The following is an 18977-nucleotide window of genomic DNA, read 5'->3' as shown; positions in this document are numbered from 1 at the left end:
CAGGGTCTGCTGGTTCGTGATCTGGTGGTGAAAGACGACATGATCTCCCGTAGTGTGGAAGCGAATCGAGGGCTGTTGGTTGCAAGTGCATGGATCAGCTGTCTGGAAGGGGCAGGAAGTCTCGGGGCTGCGGGGAGGAAAGTGACCGTGTGTGTACAGTATAGGGCGTCTCAGGGTGCGTCAGGGCAGAATGTAGTAAACTTATACTTACCTGCGAGAGGAAATACCACGACCACGAAGGTAGTTTTTCCAGAGTGAGGCTTATCTATTGCACTTCGGATTTGCTGACCCGTGCGATTTCCCCAAGTGTGGGAAACTCGACTGCAAAATTTGTGGTAGTGGGGGACTGCGTTCGTGCTTTCCCTTGTTTATTTCTATATATTAAAAACAGTGTTTGTTTCAATGGCTTTGGTAGTAGTTTTCACTGTAATTGTGGTATTTTTACCAGATAGAACTGCCGAAGCTTAACTGTTTTTAGTTATGACACTCGAAATACAGGTGTGGAGTGTTACTGATTTTCCAGAAATACTTTTTCATTTTATTACTGCAGAAAAAGATAATTTGTTGTTAGGTAAGGGAACGAGCCAAGTCAGTGATTGCCAAGGAGAAGGGAGATAGCTGCAGATCATTGAAATACTATTAACAGCCGTGAGTGAAAAGATTCGGATTTTCTGCGAATCTCTGCTCTGTTTCTGGAAGGCAGTAAAGCGCACAGATGTCTGGTAAATGCAACGTATCGCGGCGTGGAAGTTGAAAAAGTGTTTTCGTTCTTGTATGTTTGCCGAGTTCTTTGTTTTTCTTTTCAGTTTCACTGTGCTTCCTTATTACACCTTAGAATTTAGAAAATTTCAGTTGTTTTTCGTTTGTGTCTGGGAATTATTGTTCTTTACCACACAGACTTGTGTGAGATCAGATGCAAGAAAGTTTTTGCAGGATCCTGAGCAGATGCTTCAGGAAACTCAATGAAGAATTGGAGTTCTCGTCGGTCTGTTACTACTTCTAATGTCCAAAGTCTAAAAATAGGAGTGTTCTGTTACTGCTGTTGGCCGAGAAAAGTGTTTTGTTACTGCTGTTTGCCAGAAGCTAAACACCTTGCTGGGTCAAGGATCCAGAGCAGTAGGAAGAAATGTGAGAGGAGCTCGAGGTTGTTGCAAGCCTGCCTGTTATCAGCTGATAAATTGCATGTGCAAGTAGTAAAAAGCGCTGGTGACTTCTCTAACCTTTTCAGGGTCCAAATGAATGTGGTAGCCACTTCCTTTTCCGTTTTCAAAGTCTCAGCTGATGTCGTCCTATGGTCGAAGTTAACCCAGAACTATGCAGAGAAGGGAGTTCTGGGAGATTTTTTTCTAGCCTAGTAATATTGACACGAATCTTCCACAATAAACATCTTCTGCACTTGACATCCATATATATGGAGATATCTATATTTATATATCTTTTCCTTTTCCTCCTTTGGTAGCCATTCTTAACTTTCAAACAAAGCCAATAACAAAATTATGCTTATCTCAAACAGTGAAAACATGCCAATCTTTCCACAGAAGAGGGTAAAGTTTGAATGTTTTTTGTTCTTCCAGCAGAGTCACATTCTTTTTACCTTAGATATGCTGAAATAAATACTGCAATTAAAAGTTAACTCCTAGCAACAGATTTTGTTAGCTGGTAGTGGGATGAAAGAGGAAAAGAGAAAAATATTGGTTGATACATATAAAACTATTAGTAATATAATAAGGAAATATTCATACCTGTTATGGACCTCCTTTCTGTAACTGTCAGTGATATCTATAACAACTGTCTTCTTAGCTACTATCAACAAATAAAATTCAGCCAGATAAATGTGAACATCTAGTTGTCTTTATTCAACGATTTAGGGACTGCTGTCATTATCAGGGGCGGAGTTGTTCTCTGCTGTTGACTGTTTGGGCACCACTAGTGATTGTAGCTAGATTAGCCATGATGAGTGGAACCCACGTTGCTGAACCACACATAAAATGCAATCCTGCTTTAAAGTCTGCTAAATCCAACATCTGAGACATCTTGGAGTTCGTTTCTTTTACCTGCTTTGTTTTCCTTTTTAAGAATATGTATTGAACGGGTCACATTTTTCTGTTTCTTTGCGTGTTTAGTATTTTTTATAGTTTACTGGACACTTTGAATGATGCAATGTAGAGACTCTGGATTCTGATATCTTCCTCCAAAGAGTATCAACATTTGTCTACTACGCACTTTGATTACTGGCCAGTGACCTTGAACTTGTGTAGGACTGGATTAATGGTTTCTCAGTAGATCTGAGGAAAGTCCAGGGTGTTTCCCAAAGCCCTCTTTGGTGTGACTCAACGTCCAAACCCTGCTCATCTTGTCAGGTCTTGGTTTTATCCTTTTTTAGGGAGGATCAAGAGTAGGCCTCACACTAGGTTGTGGTCTTTACTCCTAAAACAGCCTTTCTGGAGTATCAACTAGATGCTCAGGGTGGTAAAGAGTCATTAACAAAGCCTGAATTCCAATGTTGCCAGCAGAGACTTCTAAGATCTCTGTTCTGTTTTCCATCCTGTAGCATCTGTTGTCCGGTAAGCCTTGGTAGTAGCTCTCCACACGCGAGCAGCCCAGCACTCAGCAAATGACTGGCAGGAGATCCAGTATGGATTTCTGAAAACTAGCCTGTAAACTGTCTTCTCCTTTCTGGTTCTCTGCAGATTCCAGTTGCTTCAGCTGTCCTCTGATATCTACCTTAGCTCGGTGTGAACACCATGCTCTCCTGGGATTCCAGCTTGCTATATACCACCATCAGGTCATTTCCGCAACCCTCTCTCAGGCAATCATAGTCTTGCACTGCCTCTGTCCAGTGTCTATAACAGGTGCTTCACATATTTTGTCCATTTTTATAGTTGTTTACAGCAAGAAGACTAAACTGGTGGCATTACTATACTATAGCTGTAGGTGGAAGTCCTGGATTCTTTTCAGTGCCTTAAAATTAAGTTTTAATCGCACGCATTACTGATGTCTAAATAATTTGAACACTGTTTTCCACATTTAAAATGACCTGGTCCAAGGATTTTGTTTTTACTTTATTAACAAGTACAACTAAACCAATCTAGGCTTGCTGGATTCACTTTCAGCATGGTGACCCCCCAGCACCACAAGGACATCTGCGCTGAGGATCCTGTTCTTTGGCTATATTCCAATGCTTTGACTATATGCCACCCCAAAGTATGCCAATTTGGCATAAGAATTATTTTGAGCTAAAGGCATTTGGAAAACAGCAAGTACAATCATTCTTGTCACCAGAGACAGGAATTCAAGGCCGAGAGAAATCCACACAAACAGACTTTGTTTAAATAACTTGTATCTTCCTTTAGTCTTCCAATGTGTTTTACTTTTCCATAATCACTTCTCTTTGTTCAACCTAGTATATAAATACTTAGGCCTAGCCACTTCTTTGGGTTTTCATTTTCCTATTGGAGCTCCCGTGTACATGTGAAAATCTGGATGCTTTCCTCCTCTTAATCTGTCTTATGTCAATCTAATTCTCAGGCCTAGCTGGAGACCCTAAGAGGGTTGAGGTGAAGTTTGCCTCCCCTACAGGCTGTCCTAGGACCACAAAAGAAAGGATTAGTAAAAGACTATCTGTAAGGGGCCAGAACTTGTCCTGGTAGAGGGGACTTGGTGTAGGCTTGGTAGACCTCATAGGAAATGCTAGAATTCCCAGAATCATATGGGTGGAAGGGTGAGAGGCTACCTTAAAAGACAATGGTTGCCTGGGGAAGCCCAGAGAGACCAGCTGTCATATAACTGGGGACCAGTGAATACATTTCTCCTTTGAATCCATCTCTTTCCTCCCCTTTCCTCTTCCTCCTCCCAGTTCTGCCGTTCTTCCCTCTGAGTCTTCCTTCCCATTTCTACCCTGCCTGTGTTTAGGCTGCACCCGGGGCCTGGGTCTTCGTCCCACCAATGTCTCTCTCCATGTGTTTGGGTTTTTAATCTTTCTTCTACCAAGAACTCCTCTGGTGATCTGCTGAAACCTGCACACCCTTCTCAGAATAATGAATTTTTTAATTAAAAAAGATATTTATCGAACATCTCCTATTTATATCCACTATTCTAGGTCCTGGGGTGATAATAATGAATTTTAATATGTTGAATCAAATACAGTTTTCTTTGTGAGGCTTCCCCAGTCTGATAGAATGAGCAGGAAGGCTGAGCTTACACAATCAACCTCCCATGCCTCGACCCAAGATGACCCTAGAGTTGAGGTGGTGAAAAATAAGAGATCTTGGGTTCCGCCGGTCTCAGAGGAATTAAAACTACTGGACATCACTATTCTATACTAACCAAACTGAGACAAAGTAGTGGTTCCTGGGACGGAGTCCCAAGGAGAAGGACCACGCGCCCTCTCGTGGCCACTGCGGGGAGCAGTACAGCCCTGCAACTGCGGATACTAATCCAAAGAAAACCAAATAAAACGCACTGGAAGCTGGGCTATGCTCAAGCCTTTGAAATTAGAAGTCGTGCACGCTACAAACTGAGCTAGCAGGAAGACGAAAAGCCGTGAGCTTCTCTTCTCCCTACCAGCTTGGTATCAGTTGCCCAAATGGAAAATGTCTGCGCCAAGACTGAAGGCAACCACGGCGAGTTGCTGATGAGGAAATAGGTTTGTAGAGAGTTTAATGGATTTCCTCCGGCCCAGGGCTCATCGGCAGTAAGTCACGGACCAGGCCTACGATCGTCCTACTTCCGACTTCAAGGAGGAACCGGGGTAGTGGGTAGAAACTGCTGCGCAGAGGTGGGGTCGGGTTGAGGGAGCGACTCCGCCCTCCTCTAGGACTTTTACAACGGCCTCTCCCTGTGCTCATTTCCGCTCAGATGGAACCCCAGACTTCAATGGAAAGGACGTCCAGGATAAAAGGGTCTTTTCCAATTCATCCCAAGAGGTCCCACCGAGGTTTACCGGATCCACCTCCTTAGTCCTGTTACTGGAATTTTCTAACTTTCCACGACAATCGTGAATGCTTTTCTCCAAGGTCTTCAGTCACAAGGAAGAATTCAGGCAGCGCCAAGTGCACTTTCGGTGCTTCAGCCCTGCGCATCCTCCACCTCTTCTGTGGGGCTGTTGGGGAAATAAGAAATCGAGACTCAAAGGAGCACGCATGTTGACCAACTGAGTATTAGCTAATTTTATTATTGAGAAAAAAAAACCTCAGAGTGCATGCTTGCAGGTAGCCCGCACATGACTACAAAGCTATTGTGGACTTCCAGCTCTATTTATGTGGGATTAAAGCTACAGTTGTCATCATCCTACCTTTAGTAAACAGTCAGCATTACTCAGTCTGCTCCAGGAATGAGATTAAGCTTACTCAGACGTTCTGTTCTTCAGAATTTTTATCAGTATCTCTCTACGGTTGCTTCTGCCAGTGCATCTACCCGACAGTACAAGTGGTTGGATAACATTCTTCAGCATTCCTCCGCAAGGCACAGGGCGCAGGGGAAGGGGGAGAGGAGGCGCGCAGCCGACTCCCGGCCTCGGAGGGCTGGGGCGGAGTCGGAGTCCTGTCTCACCCTCCAGCGGTGAGCAGGGGATTGTGCGCCCCCTACGGCGCGGGGCCGGGGGCGCCTCGCCACCTGCTCCGAGGTCTGGACTCCGGTGACATCTCACGGCGTTGCGGTCTTTAACCAAGCATTTCAAAGAGGAACCTCAGTCATTCGGATTCAAGAGCATCCAACAGTACACAATCATGGTCAGCGCGGTGGCCGACAAAGAGGAGGCAGGGGGAGGGTAATCAAAGTTATTTAACGAAAATAGGCATTTTCCGTTTTCTTTTCGCCTTTTCCTTCAGTGGCCAGAGCACTAGCTCGCTCTCTCCCCGTCCGTCACTGGGTTGCCTCCACTCCCACTCGCTTTCTTCTCCTCTTCTTCAGCTTTCCCTATTCAACCCCTCAGGACGGACGACCCCAGACCGAGGCTGAGTCGCAGTCCAGGGTGGGGAACTCAGCTCGGTCCCGGGGCGCACGTGTCCAAAGTCAAGACTTTTGCCTTGTTCTCAGTCAGCTGCGGGAATAAAAGCGCCTCCGGCTTTGAGAAACCTTTCCAGCCTTCCGTTTCCGGAGTTACTCGTAGGCCTAAAAGCTTACAGCACACACTGGAATTCTTGGTTGCCTAGGACCCTGCGGCAGAATGCATCCTTCACCGGGCATTTATTGAGTGCCTACTAGGTGCGAGGCCCTGCCCTGGAGGGCGGGCTGCATCGCGAGCAGTTCTGAGGTCTTGCCGGTCGGAGTCCACATCTAGAGAGAGGCGCAGAACGTGGGCAGCGCAGTGGGGGCACAGCTGGTTCGTGTCCTTCGCACGCGCGCCCACAGAGTCAACTGGGGACTCACGGCGAGCGAAGCTAAGAAGGGTAACGTGGACTTCAGCCCGGGAGGCTGCGGTCGTCACCTGGAGCCGGGCGGCTGTTGAGGCGGGGAGCAGGTGGGAAGACCATCGATCTGGCGTTCGGCAGTCAGAGTCCCCTAGCTGACTCTCAAACGTTCTATCGATGTCCAAACGTGCCCGATGGCACCAACTCTTGGCTTCAATGTCTCCCGCGCGCACCCTCGGCTTCCGGAATATGAGAATCTAAGGATGTCCCCAGCCAGAGGTTGCAAAGCAATTTCTTGAATCAGGAAACGAGTTATGGGGAATGCGCTCTCATGTCTCTGTAGCGCAATCGGTTAGCGCGTTCGGCTGTTAACCGAAAGGTTGGTGGTTCAAGCCCACCCAGGGACGTCACCTTTTGCTTCATCGAAGTCCTTGCTAGCTACTTGCAACTTTAGGTTATCTATTCGCCACCTCTCACAGTTCTGGAGGCTGTAAAGTCCAAGATCAAGGTGCTGACAGAATTCAGTTCTTGTTGAGGGCCTCCTCCCCAGCTTGCAGAAGACCTTGTCACAGCATCCTCACATGGCAGAGAAAGGAAACTCTGGTGTCTCTTCTGTTTTTATAAGTACTAATCCCAGCATGGGGGCTTCATCTTCATGAACTCATTTAAACCTAATTACCTCCCAAAGGCTCCACCTCCTAATACCATTACATTGGGGAGTTAGGGCTTCAACATAGGAATTTGGGACGGACAACAACATTCAGTGCAGAATAGGTGGTAACACAGAGAGACATTCCTCAAGTGTCTAAAATGCCTTTATGGTGACCGGATTGCACAGACTTAACAGTCACATGAAGGTGGGAGAGAACTTGTCCAGCAGTTCTTTTCTTTCTTCCTGGAGGCACTGTGTGTGTGTGTGTGTGTGTGAGAATAGAAAAATCAAGGGATTATAGAAAGGTACATACATTGAGAAAATTCTCACCTCCACTACTCAAGCTCCCAGTTCCCAAAGGCCAAATAATACCAACCTGGTGGTTTTTAATAAACAATTTTATTTTTAATAAAATAAAACAATTTTATTTTCAATAAAGTCAACCGGCATGACTTTATTATTTTTATAACAAAGTAGTCACCTACTTTATAAGTATATATTAAAAACCTCAGACAAACCCAGCTGTAACTCAGACTTGACTATAGGAGGCTGAAGCCACAAGGCAGGCCATTAACCACACTCACAGCCTTTCCTCTGGGAGCTTGGGCAAGTAACAATCTCTGTGAACTTAAAGCATCATGATCCAGAGGTTCCGAAGGATTTTCTTTTGCTTCTTTCTTCCATTGTCTGCTTGTCTGATCTGAGCTAGAAATTCACAGATATTAATCCAACAAACAAAAACGAAAAGAAAGAAACTAAAACCCCTGCATTTTGAAATTTCATTCACATTACCAGCATTTTTGTGGAAAAGAGACTCTAGCTATGGTATGAAAAACATATACCAGTTATAGAATTTTGCTTTAATGAAGTTGGAAAGCTCTGACAAGAAAATAAGGTTCTGACAAACAATGATTGGAAGAAAATTTAACCTAGGGTTTATAATGATCAGAGGGAAAAAAGATGGAATCAAATACATACATACATATCTCCAGTCCAGATACCATACAGGTCTAAAGACAACAAACAGATGTCAAATAAATGAAAGAATTCAGGAAATACAAAACCTTTTTTGAAAAACCTATTTGACACTAAAACTCACCTCATAATGAGATGCTTTCACAATTAAAATCTCAGGAATAGAACTATGCAACACAAAGCATGAACCCTAATGGAAACTATGCACTTTAGTTAATAATAATGAATCAATATTGGTTCATCAATTGTAACAAATGTACCACACCAATGCAAGATGTTAATAACAGGGGAAGCAGTGTGGGTGGAGGAGAGGGAGTATATGGGATTTTTTTTTTTAATCACAAGAATGAAAATTGCTGAGTATTTTGCATTTGTCCCTCCAGATACATTCTCATCATTTTCCACCCTATTATATGCCCCAGAAAGTTAATCTTTTTGAACTGTGCAAAAGGGCTCCTCTACCCACCGACTTCTTGCTGGCTACAGCCAATGGGATTCACTGACTGGGAATGGGAGTATAGGAGGAATATGAGGTCAGGGTAATTATTTCCTGCAGGTTGGCAGTAGTTGTGTTCTCCGCCACCCCCCAAGACCACAGTTATTGTTTAGTGGCACTCTACTACAGTTACAGCCTTACCTACAACTATCACTTTCCCAGGTTCCAGGAACAGCTCTCTCCCCTTGCCCAATCAGGTCTAGTAATTGCCCTCCACTGTTGCTAGGCCTGGGACGTTGCACCATCTGTTTAGTGGCTACATCCCCCTCTTAGAGCCCAGGGTTCCTGAGTTGGGAGGTCCCAGGAAACCCTCTCAATCCTCAGCAGGTCTGGGTTTCAGAGAGCCTCGGGGAATGTGCCACAAAGTTATCTGGGAGCTCATTGCATCTCTGTTCAGTTCATAAGCAGAATAATTACACCTTTCTTCCTTCAAAAAATACCCCAAAAAATTTTCAAAAAATTTTTAGTCTTGTAGGGAAAATCCTTTCTAAACATGACAAAACTCAAAATCCCTAAGGAAAAAGTTTAATACATTTAGCTACATAAAAAGTTTAAGAATTTGTTTTGCAAAACATCAATCAAGCAAGCACTCAATATCTGGCAAAGCCAAGGCCTGAGTGATTCAGCTTGTAAAGCTATAACAAGTCACTTTTAGATTCAGAAAGTTTATTACTTACATAGACAGCAAAAGGAAGAGTAGTTGAAGGTATAGACTTCCTGGGCCTGCAACCCACACAACCAAAGGGATGACACTGAAACAAAAGGGGTCAGTGACTACAGTGCAAGTTGTGGGATACCTGTTATTGAGAAGCCAATTCTAGACTGCAGCTAAGTAGTTTTGCAGTCTGCAGCTGTCCCCAGGGAAGGGATAAGGAGGTGAGCAGAATGCCTCATATGTGATTAGAACCTGAAGGGCAATGAGAAACTGTCCCAGGGTAGACAGGGAGGGGAATGGAAGCTGTCTCCTGGCACTCTTCACAACCCTCCCATCCTCTCTTGCTTTGGGACAATCACAAGGTGCTCTGCCTTGTGGTAAGATTCAGAATAGTTTTAGTTCAAGCCTTGGCTGGTGTGGCCTGTGCAAATACATACAAGGTCACCTGGGTGCCACAGCTGAGCCATTCCCCTACAAAATTCAAAAGACAACAGTTTGGTAAAATACTTGAAAAACTACAACATAGAAAAAGACTTTTTTATGTAGTATTTATTTTTATCAAGCTTATATATGCACATAGTTTAGAGAGTCAAACTCATAAACTTGGTAATGAAAGCCAACAGGCCCCTGAAACTCTCCCCCATTTCCTACTCCCTAGAAGTAACTTCTTTAAATTCTTTTAATCAGTGATTTGTTATTCACCTCTGTCTCTGTAGACAAATATTGTTAATTCTTGGGCTTCCCTGGTGGCGCAGTGGTTGAGAGTCCGCCTGCCGATGCAGGGGACACGAGTTCGTGCCCCAGTCTGGGAAGATCCCACATGCCGCCGAGCGGCTGGGCCCGTGAGCCATGGCCCCTGAACTTGCACGTCCAGAGCCTGTGGTCCACAATGGGAGAGGCCACAACAGTGAGAGGCCCGCATACTGGAAAAAATATATATATTGTTAATTCTTGATTTTCTAGTTTTAGGCACTTTATCTCTCTTTTCCGTACTCCCCCTACACTTACCACTTCACACACACACACACACTTTTCCCACTCCTCCATCTTCCCAATTGTGATGGCTAATTTTATGTGTCAACCTGGCTAGGCCATGGTACCCAGATATTTGGTCAAACATCAGTCTAGATGTTTCTGGGAAGGTATTTTTTTAGATGAGATTAACATTTAAATCAGTGGACTCCGAGTAAAGCAGATTACCCTCCATAATGTGAGTAGGTCTCATCCAATCCATTGAAGGCCTTAAGAGAAAAAGACTGAGGTCCCCAGAGGAAGGGGGAGTTCTGCCTCCAGACCCTGCTTTCAGATTAGAGTTACAATATCTGTTCTTCCCTGGCTATCCAGCCTATTGGCCTACCCTGAAGATTTTAGATTTACCAACCTCCACAACAACATGAGTCCATTCCTTAAACTAAATCTCTATATACATACGTGTGTATCTTCTATTGGTTCTGTTTTTCTGGGGAACCCTAATACATCAATATACTTATATCTTAATTTTGATGAGATCAATGATTATTATTTTTAATATATAAACTATTAACAGAGAAGCCACATAATTTAACATGATCATTTTTTGAATATAATCTTCCCTTGGCAGTAACAATTATGTTACTTTTCCATTTGCTTAGTTTTCCATGTATTTATTACTGAATTATAACCAATTTCTGTAAATCTCCCCTCAAGAGCTTCCTTATTCTTTTTTACAGCTAGCTGAACTATATTTCATTGTATGGTTGTACTGTCATTTATTTAGTCACCCCCAAAACTGATGGACATTTAGAGAGTTTACAATCTTTTGCGTAATAAAAAGTGCTCCGTGAATAACTTTGTATACACTTAATTTCACATAAGTATAGGAATATTGTAGGATAAACTTCTAAATGTGGATTACTGAAATTAAAAAAAAGTTTAAATTTTTGATAGATATTGTTCAAAACACCCTGTAGAACTTAAACCAATTTACCCTCTCTTTAACAATATTTATTAACTCTCCAACATATTAAACTTTAAAAAATTTACCATATTATAGTTGAGAATATTATCTCAACTTAGTTTTAAATTGCACTACTTTCATTAATAGTAATGTTGAATGTTAAGTATCTTTTCATATGGGCAATAGCCTTTTATATTTTCTATTCTTTATATGTTTGCTACTTTTTATTGGGTTATTGGTTTACTTCTTATTGGCTTATAGTTCTGTAAATATTAGGGAAATTAGCCTTTTGTACATGATGTATGTTCTAAGAATGTAGATGTCTAGCATGGTATGGTAAATTTGGTGCCTCCACAGGAAGGGAAGAGAACCAGAAGAGAAGTTTATTATACTCACAGGTCCCAGAGAGGGTCACCGCGGGCGTGCGCAGGGCCACACAGGGGTCCAACTGGCAGTGTGTTCAAGTGAACAGCTGGGGAGCAGTGAGAGCCAGGACCTGTGGGCCAAAGCCTTCACTGGGGTCCTGAGTGGGGTCTAAGGAAAGCAAACAAAGTTGGGGAAAGAGAGGAAGGAAAGAGGAGGAGGAAGGGGGGCGGGGCCGGGAGAAGAGGATGGAGGAGGGGAAAGTTAGAGTCCAGGGGTTGGGTTGCTCATCAGGGTGTTTCAGCTGTTTTTGAGTGTGCATTCACAATTAGGGCTGTGAGAAGGATGTTGATATGCCAAAGCATTAACTCAAAATGGAGGATTTTTAACACAATGTGAGCTGCAAATACTTCCCCAAATTGTCATTTGTCTTTGGACTTTGCTTATGCAGATTCCACTTGGTTTATATAGTCAAACTCATCAATATTTTCTCTCAGGACTTCTGAGTTTGTGTCATAGTTAGAACAGGCTTTTCCACACACACACACACCCCCAAGATAATAAAATAATTGTTTCATGCTTCTACAAGAACTTTTATGTTCCTTTTCATTATTATTTAAATCTTTGATCAATTTGGAATTTACCCTTATGTAAAGGGTATGATATTCATTGACCATTATTTTTTCCCATTATTTTGTCACAGCCCTTCTGTTGACAGCTACCTAGTTATTAAAAAATTGGTCATTAGAATTATTGATTTGAGTCCCTCTTTCTAATGTATTACATTTCTTCATGTATTTTGGTCAATTTCTGGACTCTGTGCTGTCCCATTAATTGTTGTTTACCCATACACGATATTTTACTGCTTTAATCATTATAATTTATGGCATTTTAATATTTCATAGGGTTAATCCTTCCTTATTGTTCTTTTAAAAAAAGAATTTCCTGAGTATTACTGCTTATTTTTCCATTTAAACTTTAGAATTATATTGTCCAGTTTGAATAAAAAAGAAAAATATTTTTGATATTTTAATGAAAACTATGTTAAATTCAGACACCAAGTTAAAGAGAGGTGTTATCTTTATGACGTTGAGTCTCCTACCCAAGAACATGGTACATCTTGGTTGATAGGAAAGGAAGTTGCCCTAATGCAGTGGTTCCTGAACTCGAGCATTTATCCAAATCACCTGGAGAGCTTAAGTCTCAGATTGTTGGGCCCACCTCCAGAGTTTCTGAATCTGTAGGTCTGAGGTAGGGCTTGAGAATTTGCGTTTCTCAAAAGTTTCCAGATGATGCTGGTGATGTTTGTCCCGGCACAACACCTTGAGAATAATCGGCTAGTGTTTTGATGATTTTGGAGATGGTTGGCGGGATATATAAAGGAGATTAAAGCACATTTACAAACTTAAAAAAAAAAAGTATGACTGGTAAATGATGCTTAGGGAGATGTGGGAAAGACCTGTATGAGGAGTTAAAAGCGAGTGTCCGCGTTGTGGTGGAGAAGCCTGATGACTGGGGACAAACTCTGCTTCCACTCACTTTGAAAACCCACTTTACTCACACCACTCATCCCAACACTGAATGAGAGATTTAGCAGGAACAAATATCAGACAAACAACTTCAGGCCTTCGGGGTAGAACAGAGTTCTCCGGTCGATCAATAGCTAACTCGGAACGCTTGGGCGCAGCGCTCCAGAGAGTCCGCTTACATGCATCTGACGAGACCGCTGCAATCTCTCCACTTGCCAGCTCCGGGCCGTCGTCCTTGCTCCTCCCTCCCCTTCCTATCGTACTTCCCCCTTTCTTCGCTCTTCCGCGTCCCTCCTCCTCAGCTCCATTTCCAGCGGCCTCTCCTCTTTTTCGTTTCGAGATCTTCCTAAACTAGTTGTATTTTACAGCCCTTTGAGGCTGATGAACGTTTCAAAACCTAAAAAGCAAAGGCACGCTCCTTAGCACCTAATGGAGAACATTTTAACTACTTAAGAAGGCCCTTCAATACTTCATCCAAAATTTCCCGCAGACGAGAAGAGAACGAAAGTGTTTCCTTTTGGTCATGTCCTAAGATGTCTTCTCAGTGGAGCAGAGTCGAGGCAGGACGAAGGGGGAGCCCCGCGGGGAGGAGGAGGAGCCTCCTCGGAGGAGCCTGGGTTCGGGCGGCTGTAGATCTGTGACCCCTGATCTCAACCTGAGATGCTGGAATCGGCAGCTCGGATTCCTCTTCTTTGCTAGATTTGGGGCGAGTAGAGGCGGTTTCTGGAACAATTTACCGAAGTTTAAAACAACAGTGACCACAATGGCTATTTAGAAGCTGCTGGTTCAGTTGGTAGCTAACAAGAGAAGATTCAATAAAACAGAGGTAGGCGGGGAAAAACAAGTACCGCCCAACGTGGGGCTCGAACCCACGACCCTGAGATTAAGAGTCTCATGCTCTACCGACTGAGCTAGCCGGGCGCTGCTTCGCAAGTCTTCTTACAGGAATATAATTTCTTTTGAGGGACAGCTTGCACGGTCAAAGATATACACAGCTTAGTTTGAAAGAGTTCTCTGGCTCCAGGATTTTAAACGCAGCACTAGCTTTTGTCACCGAGAAACTCCAGGCTTCTAGAGTGATGGGATTGCACGGGGCTAGAAGAGCTTGCAGAGGGCGCGGGAATCACTAGTCCTGAAACTTCGACATTTCTTCAAATTCCTTTTAGACAGGTCTTGAGACCTTTTGGACAGCAAATTCTTTTGGAGAACCCGGTTTCTAGGACCCGGAATCCAGAAGAGGAGGCGAAAAAGCGCGAGGGAATGGGGATGAGAGGCGCAAACTGCCGCGAGAAGTAGAGGGGGCGCGGGGACTTGTGCTCCCGGGACCTTGGTGCTGCAGCCTCGTTCTTCCTTCTTCTCGGTCCGAAACCGTTTCCCCCCCCAAACCGTGACCACCAGGGCATGGGGTGGGGGTGAGGCTGAAGGACGCGTCAGTCGAAGTTAGGTCCAATTGACTATTCATTTGGGGGCACGATTTTGTTTTTAAATACTAAAATTTTGTGGGACCTGAAGGTCCCGCTGAGATTTAAAGTCGGATGGGATTTAGAGCCTCAGGCGTGGGCGCTCGCGGGAGATTTCACTGCACTCTCCAAAACGTTCATTTCTTCAACCTCTGGAAGAGGCGCTGAGTTCCAGAGTCACCAGCGAAGGGCTCTATCCTCTGCTCAGGTGAAGGTAGGCCTTGCTTGCTGCTCCGAGGCGCTCCACACCGCCCTGTAGCAGCTTTGCCAGGGCTGGTTAGATTCGCTTAGGTGGGAGAGCCGCAAAGGGAGCTGAGTGGAGACAGTTATTTACCTAATTCGTAGACTGCACTTCTGCGATGCAGCCTTGAGCAGAGACGTATTACAAGCTTTTTTTAACCTTTAAAGGGTTCCAAAAAGGGAGGCCACCAAGGTGAACTACAATCATTTGCCGTGGCTCGGATTCGAACCGAGGTTGCTGCGGCCACAACGCAGAGTACTAACCACTATACGATCACGGCGCGCCACCTCCAAGGCGGCGCACTGCGGTTGGATTTAATGTCTTTACAAACAGGATTGTCTAAGTGGTGCTGCAGCTTTCTTTGCTTAGTTCGCGTGATTCGCCTAGGTTAAAATCCCAAACGTTTCCACCCATAACCTCGAAGCCCTGACACCCGAATTTGGGTCTCAGAATCCCGCCGTGCCCGCGCCATCATCACCCCCTCCGCTGGACGGCGGCGCACCCAGTCCCGACGAGGTCTGAGAGTGTCGCCTGCAGCTCAGGGACCGCGTCCCCAGTCGCCCTCCACAAGCCACTTCTCTCTTTCCCCTCCAAATAATCAAGCCGTCCCCACTAGGCAACCCGAGGATTTTCCTATTTACATCTCCACCTTGTACCCTGCGAATGTTGGAACCGGCAGAGAAGCGAAGCTGGTGAGCTGCTAAACGGCGTGAGGTCCCCCTTTATTACTTTTCTTGCTTCCCTCACTGCTCCTTGGCGCGCTCTCTCAGGAACTTCGGAGTCTTGGGCTGACTTCCTTATTCTGACTCTTTAGTAAATCTAAGTCGCCTCCGAGTATTCAGAAAAACATATCCGATCAGCCTCCATTTCTGACATTCCCTAAAGACCCCCAAAAGGAGAATTATCGTGAACTGGTGCGAAGCAAGAGGCCAAACGCAGCAAATGGGCTTGCCTTGGTAGCTGCATGAAGTCTGGAGGTTCGCTCACGGTAGAGTCTTCCAGAAGGTTCAGAGTTTGAGGACGGATGGGTGGTCAAAGGTTTTTCTTTATCCCCCTATTTGCTCTACTCGAGCTTCCGGAGAAAAGAAGAGATCAGTAGTGCGTTGGCCGGGAATCGAACCCGGGTCAACTGCTTGGAAGGCAGCTATGCTCACCACTATACCACCAACGCACACGAGAAATTTTTTGTTTGTATCCTTATTACTAGTTCGTCATGGTTTGCTCCAACCAAAGTCTTTCATATTTAGGGATTCGTGCTAAGAGAACTATTCAACACAAAGCCAAAGGACGAAGAGGAAAAAAAGACCTCTAGGATTTTACCTATGATTATATTGATAATGTTGTGGTAGTTTTTCTAGTCGTTTCAGAGGTTTAGGGAAGGAAAATCATTAATTCTAGTTTATTGTCTTTTGAAGGGAGCCTCTGAAATCAAGTGGACGAGTTAAGGCCTTAATGCGAGTGTTATCTCTGTACACATATCGTTACGCATTTGAGAGTACTTCCTCAGCACGAATGCATAAAGGTAAAGTTGCCATTGAAAAGATAACCCACATTTTAAAGCTTTGAATACATATTGCCAAATTGCTGTGTGGAGCGATATCACCAATTTTCACTTTTCAATGAGTATTACCAAATTACCTCAGGCAACTAGATATCATTCTTTTTATCTTTACGAAAGTGCAACATAAAAATTTGGAGTCTCATTTTAACTTGCATTTATTGTATTACTATTGAGGTTGATCATTTTTCATAAACTTACTAATTATTTGTATTAGTTTGGGACTTACTAAATCATACGCTTTGTCGATTTTTGCTATTGGGTAATTTATGTTATATGTATATTACTTACATATTAGTTTGGCATTTGTCTTATATTATTATTTATAAGATTTTCAGATGGGCAGTTTTCTGTTTTTATGTAGTCTAACCTATCAGTTTTATCCTTTATGATTTCTGTGTTTGCTTTTACCTTGAAAAAGTCTTCTCCAGCCCAATAAGATAATTATCCACCGATTTTTTAATTGTTTCAATTCTTATATTTAATTATTTAACCCATCTAATATATGATATGAAGTGGTAATTCCACTTCTATGAATTTATCCTAAAGCAATCCCTAAGGATATACAAAGATGTATTCACACAGATGTTCATCAAAGTGTTATTTGTAAAACCAAAATTTTAGGGAGGAAAAACCTAAAAGTCCAGAAATACGATTGATGAAATCCATTTTGATGAAAACCCACATTTTTTTTTTTTATATTGTACATTGCTGGTGGGAGTATAAATTGGCAGGACCTCTAAGGAGGGCATATTGGCACTACCCATCCACAAATGCACATGTCTTTTGAACCAACATTTTAATTCTTGGACATTTATTCTACACACATACAAAATAACACATGTAGAAGATTATTTTTATGGCCACAAAGGATTAGAATAACCGAAGTGTCATCAATAGGAAGCTGGTTTGATTAATTATGGAATATCAATATAATGGAATACTATGTGCCATAGAAAAGAATGAGGAAGCTCTTCATGTGTAATCTGCAACTATTTCTAAAATTAAGTGAAAAAGGCAAAGTTCAGAAAAGTGTGTGTGTATAGATTGCTATCATTTGTGCGAGCGAGGGGAACATACTGAAATATATACGTATGTATGCATGTACTTGTATTTACAATCTATTTATATTTTATATTTACAACATACTTATATTACAATATAGTTATGAAACTTACTACTGGCTGCCTTATTAGAAGAAAACTAGATGGCCGAGGTGAAAAGTAGGTTTATCAGTTATGCCTTTTTGGATATTTGAATCCTAAACCATGTAAATATATTACCTTTACAAAAATTAAATAATTAAATTGAAAGAAAATATCATGTTGCTGAAGTGTATTTATTTCTACTGGAAAGTGTTAGAAATATATTAACTTTAAAAATAGCTGGTAAAAACGTAAAATAGGTAGCTAGTGGGAAGCAGCCGCATAGCACAAGGAGATCAGCTCGGTGCTTTGTGACCACCTAGAGGGGTGGGATAGGGAGGGTGGGAGGAAGGGAGACGCAAGAGGGAAGAGATATGGGGACATATGTATATGTATAACTGATTCACTTTGTTATAAAGCAGAAACTAACACACCATTGTAAGGCAATTATACTCTAATAAAGATGTTTAAAAAAAAACTGATAATTAAATAGTATGTACAGCATTATTCCATTTTCTGTTTCAAAAACTGGATAATAGCTACCGATGGTTGGTAGAATGGTAAACGATTTTTTCTTTATGTTTTCCTGCATTTCCTGTATTTCAGCTAAGGTCACCCATGTGGCAACTGAGTAGAAGAAACAAAATTAATCATTAAAAGTGTTCTATAGGAACTGTCATTAAAAGTATTTTGTAGGAAGAAAAACGAACACAAAGTATTGTGTAGGTAGGAAAAAACACTCTTTCCCTGACCGGGAATCGAACCCGGGCCGCGGCGGTGAGAGCGCCGAATCCTAACCACTAGACCACCAGGGAATGTGGAAAAGCGTTGCGACAGAGAATGTATGAGGCTAATTCAACGTGTGTCTCCACCCTTTTTGTGACACATATTGTTTCAACCACCTAGATTTTGAGATTCTTGACTACTGGGCCTTCCCCACGTCAAAGCTACCTTTTCCTCGTATTTCTTTTTTGGAGTAGAAAACCCTTGAGAGAACTCCTCTGCATGGTTCCCAGAGCTGAGGGAGGATCGTGTACACACGATCGCAGTTCCCAAGACCAGAGACAAATGTCTGGAGAAAAGATAGACGGACAAATAGGAAACTCTCAGCTTCCTGTAGTTGCAGTGATTTCCTGAATTGGGATCAGCAGAAAAGTAGAGGTCTCCAACTGGGCTTTGCCAAATTGACTAGGAACTTTTCCTTAAGGAATATAAAGGTTGTCGTGTAAGCAACTCTAGGAGATCCTGGTCCTATAGCAGCTTTTTTTTTTTTTCCCATCTCGTGTGAATTTAAGCCGAACTCTGTTGGCCAAAACGAATATTACAGACAAGTGAAAGTGACTCAGCCTACGGGTGCTTGGTGGTCAGCAGGATCTGAGCACAGCTCGCTGGTGGGAAACTAAGAGAAAGAGTTTTGGAGCTTCAAAATTTTCAAATATGAAGAAGGAAGAGAGGAAGTGAGGAGAAAGAAAAGAAAACTAGGGTGCATACCTAGACTAAAGGAACCTTGAAAGCCATACCCATCAATGTCTGCAAATAAGCTTTATATGAGACAGAAAAGAAAGCAAATATGGCAAAATGTTAACAATGAATCTAGGTGAAGGGTAATTGAATGTT

The 18977-nt window shown here is 43.0% G+C and overlaps 6 non-coding genes across 6 annotated transcripts; 2 read left to right on the top strand and 4 right to left on the bottom strand.

The window, feature by feature from the left end:
- The first annotated feature begins 203 nt into the window (after positions 1–203).
- LOC113611819 (U1 spliceosomal RNA) lies at positions 204–367 on the top strand. The gene has a single exon (XR_003429618.1). It is a non-coding gene; the product is annotated as a U1 spliceosomal RNA (small nuclear RNA).
- Positions 368–6683: 6316 nt separating this feature from the next.
- Positions 6684–6757, top strand: TRNAN-GUU (transfer RNA asparagine (anticodon GUU)). Its single transcript has one exon. It is a non-coding gene; the product is annotated as a tRNA-Asn (tRNA).
- Positions 6758–13804: 7047 nt separating this feature from the next.
- On the bottom strand, positions 13805–13877 carry TRNAK-CUU (transfer RNA lysine (anticodon CUU)). The gene has a single exon. It is a non-coding gene; the product is annotated as a tRNA-Lys (tRNA).
- A 988-nt stretch (positions 13878–14865) lies between these two features.
- TRNAH-GUG (transfer RNA histidin (anticodon GUG)) lies at positions 14866–14937 on the bottom strand. Its single transcript has one exon. It is a non-coding gene; the product is annotated as a tRNA-His (tRNA).
- Positions 14938–15756: 819 nt separating this feature from the next.
- On the bottom strand, positions 15757–15828 carry TRNAG-UCC (transfer RNA glycine (anticodon UCC)). The gene has a single exon. It is a non-coding gene; the product is annotated as a tRNA-Gly (tRNA).
- A 2275-nt stretch (positions 15829–18103) lies between these two features.
- On the bottom strand, positions 18104–18175 carry TRNAE-CUC (transfer RNA glutamic acid (anticodon CUC)). The gene has a single exon. It is a non-coding gene; the product is annotated as a tRNA-Glu (tRNA).
- Between the last annotated feature and the right edge of the window lie 802 nt (positions 18176–18977).

The sequence above is a fragment of the Aethalodelphis obliquidens genome, unplaced genomic scaffold (genome assembly GCF_003676395.1).
Source record: "Aethalodelphis obliquidens isolate GAN/ISIS:26980383/991018 unplaced genomic scaffold, ASM367639v1 scaffold70, whole genome shotgun sequence".
Taxonomy (NCBI): domain Eukaryota; kingdom Metazoa; phylum Chordata; class Mammalia; order Artiodactyla; family Delphinidae; genus Aethalodelphis; species Aethalodelphis obliquidens.
Note: the sequence above shows the minus strand (reverse complement) of the source record. Positions and strands in the feature narration are given on the sequence as shown.